Raw genomic sequence first — 6,000 nt, 5'->3', positions numbered from 1 at the left:
AGGATCTTAATTTGGTTTGGCTTTTGCTGCTGAGAATATTCCTGCACTGCAGGAAATGCAAACTTGTAGTGGATTCAAGGTTTCAAATGACTTCTAAAGTGTGTAATTTCCACTTTAAAATGTCAGAGTTGATTTGCCCTAACGAAAAATGTATCAACAAAAAATGTCCATTAATTATAAACCACATAATAATTCACATTTCCTGTTGCCACAGGATTATTTTCCTACTGTAGCAAACGGGCCCAAATTAAGATCCCACATTTGTATGTATCAATGTGTCTACATTTTAACTAAGCTGTACCTACCAAATCAAATAATATTTTATTGGTGACATACACGTGTTTAGCAGATGTTATTGCGGGTGTAGCGAAATGCTTGTAATGTAATTTGTACGTGTAAACATGGTGTAAAGAACTGTAGAGAAAGAAACCTCTATTCTATCAGAAGTCATGCTAGCATGGATTACATGGAAACCCATTCGGGTTGTGAATTATGGAAATACTGAATGAATTTGGTAAACTGTGACACTGCTCTTGCTAGTATCACTGTTCTTTAAGAATGATACTAGTATCTTGTGTGCGGGTTTCTCTTTTCTTTCATTTTATTCAAATGTTGCCATGCACCTGCAACAAAGATAACTCAGATGTAGCTCAGAGTGTAGCTCAGATGTAGCTCAGAGTGTAGCTCAGATGTAGCTCAGATAGCCTTTTGAATTTAGCTCAGTCATTGTAAAATAGTCAATTTCTAGTGGTACCTCTGGACAAAATCTATGTAAAAGTCTCAAATACAGTGCACTACTTTTGACCAGGGCCCATACGGCTCTGTTCAAAAGTAGTGCACTATATAGGGAATAGGGTGTTATTTGCGACTCACCTATAGCCTGCCTCTGTTCAAATCTCATTTCCTCTAACTGATCACGTCCTCCAGCTTGTTCTGTTATTGATGTCAGCCATTGACCAGAGACATTCATAAAAAGTGCTTTAGTTTCGCTCCATAAACTTCAGCTATATTGCCATTAAGGGATGTAGGGAGAAAATGATTAGTCTGCTTTTAATAAAAGGAACTGCTTGACGCCTTAGATGGACATAAAGAGGCCCATAGAGAACATAATCGTAACTCTGTTACAGAAGGTAACACCTCTTGATTTATTTTGACATTAATGTTAATATTTTGAATATATGAACATATGGAAATATCCATATCGAATATAAAAAATGAATATATTCAAGAATAAAAAAACCTGGGTGTATTTGATCTCTGTGTGTGTGTGTGTGTGTGTGTGTGAGAGAAAGTGTCTTCAGCATAGTGCATGTGTGTCTACAGTGTATTGTGTGTCAGGATATTGTGAATAACATAACAATGTCTGTGTGTATACGGCTCTATTGACACAGGCCTCCTGGGAAAGAGAGATTTTAATCTCAATGGGATCAACTGTATAAATATTAGATGAATAAAGTATTACTGTGTGTGTGTGTGTGACATTGTGTGTGTGTGTGTGTGACGTTTTGTGTGTATTCCTCTCTCAGGAGGAATAGTCCCATCCATCTGGTCCCCTCAATAATGGGGGCTCAGGGCAGCTTATACCCGGCTTCCCGATCCGTCCTCATTTAGTTGGCATTTTGTTCCGTGCCAGACACTCTTCCTCTGACGCTAGGAGAGAGAGACCCAGACTTTCTCCTCTCCTCCCCTGTCTCCTACTGTCTCTCTCATCGCCCGTCTGTCTAGCCCTCTACCTCCTGTTTTTCACCTGTTTTTCTTCTCCTGGCCTGTGCACCTGATCGCCCCCGTCTCGCCCTCTGCCTCCTGTCTTTTCCGGTCTCCTCTCTTCCCCTCTGCCTCCTCTCCATTCACTGTCTCCTCTTTCTCTCTTCCCCTCTGCCTCCTCTCCATTCACTGTCTCCTCTTCCTCTCTTCCCCTCTGCCTCCTCTCCATTCACTGTCTCCTCTTCCTCTCTTCCCCTCTGCCTCCTCTCCATTCACTGTCTCCTCTTCCTCTCTGCACTCTGCCTCCTCTCCATTCACTGTCTCCTCTTCCTCTCTGCCTCTTCTCCATTCACAGTCTCCTCTTCCTCTCTTCCCCTCTGCCTCCTCTCCATTCACTGTCTCCTCTTCCTCTCTTCCCCTCTGCCTCCTCTCCATTCACTGTCTCCTCTTCCTCTCTTCCCCTCTGCCTCCTCTCCATTCACCGTCTCCTCTTCCTCTCTGCACTCTGCCTCCTCTCCATTCACTGTCTCCTCTTCCTCTCTGCCTCCTCTCCATTCACTGTCTCCTCTTCCTCTCTTCCCCTCTGCCTCCTCTCCATTCACTGTCTCCTCTTCCTCTCTGCCTCTTCTCCATTCACTGTCTCCTCTTCCTCTCTTCCCCTCTGCCTCCTCTCCATTCACTGTCTCCTCTCTTCCCCTCTGCCTCCTCTCCATTCACTGTCTCCTCTTCCTCTCTTCCCCTCTGCCTCCTCTCCATTCACTGTCTCCTCTTCCTCTCTGCCTCTTCTCCATTCACTGTCTCCTCTTCCTCTCTTCCCCTCTGCCTCCTCTCCATTCACTGTCTCCTCTCTTCCCCTCTGCCTCCTCTCCATTCACTGTCTCCTCTTCCTCTCTTCCCCTCTGCCTCCTCTCCATTCACTGTCTCCTCTTCCTGTCTGCACTCTGCCCCTCATCATCCCACTGCCTCTGGCTCTCTGTCTTCCCTCCTCTCTTCCCCCTAACTATACTCTCACCACTCATGTCTCCTTTCGGCTTTCTTCTCCTCCCTTCTCTCCTCTCCTTCTCTCCGCTCTCTTCACCTCCTCTCCTCTCCATCCCTTGCTTCTCATCTTTCACTCCACAAGGGATAGTATACAAAATGATGACAAATTTATATGAAACCCAAAGGAGGAGAGGGAAAAAAGAGAGTCTACACATCGCAAGTCGACCGTAAGCATAAATTATGTGACATACTGCTGTGCACATTCTATAAATGTGTCCATTTCTCATCATGATATCCTCTGCGTTACTCATACGACCAGTAAACACTGTAACAGCAGACAGTGCACTATGATTGTCCCCTTGGATGCTGATGTAAGGTCAGTTTTGCAATTTGCTCCCTAATGGTTAAGTTTAGGACCTGGGAAGGGTAGCTGATCCTAGATTTGTGTCTGAGCATTACGTCTACTCCCGCTCTCCTACTCCGGCCCTCGACGTCACCGGTCTACTAACCACCAGTCCTGGCAACCCATCTTTACGCACACCTGTGCCCTATCATCAGTCACACCTGGACTTCATTAGTACCTTCATTACTTACAATTTATCTAGCACTGTTTAGTCAGTCATCGGGTAGTATTGTTTGTGTTTCCATGTCAGACGCTTCTCTTGTTTTGTATCGTTCCATGTTGCTTATCATTATCACTAACTGCACCTGCTTCCTGACCCTGCGTCTGTTATTTTTTAATTGTTTTATTTCACCTTTATTTAACCAGGTAGGCCAGTTGAGAACAAGTTCTCATTTACAACTGCTACCTGGCCAAGATAAAGCAAAGCAGTGTGACAAAAACAACACAGAGTTACACATGGGATAAACAAACGTACAGTCAATAACGCAATAGAAAATCTGCATACAGTGTGTGCAAAGGAAGTAAGGAGGTAAGGCAATAAACAGGCCAATAGTGGCGAAGTAATTACAATTTATCAATTAACACTGGAGTGATATGTGCAGATGAGGATGTGCAAGTAGAAATACTGGTGTGCAAAAGAGTAGAAAAAAACCAAATATGGGGATGAGGTAGGTAGTTGGTTGGATGGCCTATTTACAAATGGGCTGTTTACAGCTGCAGCGATCTGTAAGCTGCTCTGACAGCCGATGCTTGAAGTTAGTGAGGGAGATATAAGTCTCCAACTTCAGTGATTTTTGCACTGAATACTACCTCAACAAATGGAAGCAGCAGTTAATCAAGACATCTCCCAGATGGTCAGCGAACAGGGACACCTACTTAGTCAACATCACGACCAGCAGGCTCATTTGGGGACGGCTATGGATGAGGTCCTCTGTGTTCAGAGGATTTTCTACCACAAGTTGACCCAGTGAGCCAATACCCCAGCCCATCCAGCAGTCCGTCCTAGTCAGCGATGCCCGATTGTCCCTCCCGGACAAATATGACAGGACTCCATTGAAATGCCGAGGCTTCCTACTCCAGTGCTCCCTCTATTTCACTCATTAAATGGGAGCCCCCACCACTGAGAGGTCCAAGGTTGCCACGGTTATTTCTCTGCTGACCGGACAGGCGTTGGAGTGGGCCACGGCCATCTGGGAGAGAGGAGAGGAGGAGCTGGGTTCCTATGAGGGGTTCATGGCTCTGTTCATTGGGGACTTCGACCATCCACCGGAGAGCAGAGAGGGGGGTGAGTGCCTACTCCAACTACGGCAGGATGGCCGGACCGCGGCGGAGTACGTGCTCATCTTTCGGACAGGGGCAGGAATGAGCCGACGCTCCACACCCTATTCAGAAGAGGATTGGGCGAAGAGGTCCAGATGAAGTTAGCGTGCCGAGGCGACAACCTATCCTTGGACACCCTCATCACAATCGGCATCTGTCTGGATAACCTGTTTCAGGTGCATCGCCTCTCTCCCCATCGCCTCTCTCCCTCCTCCGTTGATCATTCTGAGTCAGAGCCTGAAAACATTGAAGTTATGCTATTACATACAGCCGGAAATAACTTTTGGATATTTGAGCGGCGGTAACACACCAGCATTTCGACCAGGAATAGGACTTTCCCAAATTGGATCCTTTGTTTGTACCCCCAGGGCAGTTGAACTTATCCCAGAGGCTACTCCAAGACGCTGCCGGCGGAGAAGAGGTATTCGGAATGGACTTCTAGTCCGACTCAGGAAGCGTGCACACCATCCACCACTTCTGGGTATTTTACTCGCTAATGTTAATACCTTGGACAATAAAGTAGACAAGCTCAGTGCAAGGATCTCCTTCCAGAGAGACATCAGGGACTGTAACATGCATATGTTTCACAGAATCATGGTTCTCTCCGGATATCCTGTCCCCGTCCATACAGCCAGCTGGGTTCTCAGTACATTGCGCAGACAGGAATAAAGAACTCTCTGGGAAGAAGAAAGGTGGTGGTGTATGTTTCATGATTAACTTCTCATGGTGTGATTGGGATAACATACAGTAACTCAAGTCATTTGTTCACCCGACCTAGAATATCTCACAACCAAATGAGATACCTCCCAAGAATATTATCTTCGGTTATAGTCACATCCGTGTATATTTCCCCTCAAGCCAATACCAAGACGGCCCTCAAGGAAATGCACTGGACTTTGTGGACCAAAGTTCTATCAACACATTGCCTGTAGTACTTTCACTACAAGAACTCTCAACCATTGTTACTCTCCCTTTCGGAATGGCTACAAGACCCTCCACACACTCCCTTCGGGAAAATCAGATCACGACTCCATTCCTCCCTTCCTATAGGCTGAAACTCAAACAGGAAGTATTCGACGCAAAGTATTAGGATTACTGTGAGCATAGTTATAAGTGTTATCTCCCTTTCTTCCTCCCTTTCTCCTTCCTCCCTCTTTTGATAAACAAGCAGTCATGTTGTAGTTAGTCCACTAGGGAACTGATTTCATCGTATTACGTTTCTAATCAATAACCTATACTGTGTGTGTGTACCCTGTGTTATCATTTAGTTAGTTAGTAAATAAACAATGAACCCAGCCCTGTGCAACTGGGTCGTGAACTTCCTGACGGGCCGACCCCAGGTGGTGAAGGTAGGAAACAACACCTCCACTACGCAGATTCTCAACACAGGGGCCCGACAAGGGTGCATGCTCAGCCCCCTCCTGTACTCCCTGTTCACCCATGACTGCGTGGCCACACACACCTCCAACTCAATCATCAAGTTTGCAGACGACACAGTAGTAGGTCAGATGACCAACAATGACGAGACAGCATACAGGGAGGAGGTGAGGTCCCTGGCGGAGTGGTGCCAGGAAAATAACCTCTCCCTCAAC

The sequence above is a fragment of the Oncorhynchus kisutch genome, linkage group LG18, assembly GCF_002021735.2.
Source record: "Oncorhynchus kisutch isolate 150728-3 linkage group LG18, Okis_V2, whole genome shotgun sequence".
In the NCBI taxonomy this organism is placed as follows: Eukaryota; Metazoa; Chordata; class Actinopteri; order Salmoniformes; family Salmonidae; genus Oncorhynchus; species Oncorhynchus kisutch.
Note: the sequence above shows the minus strand (reverse complement) of the source record.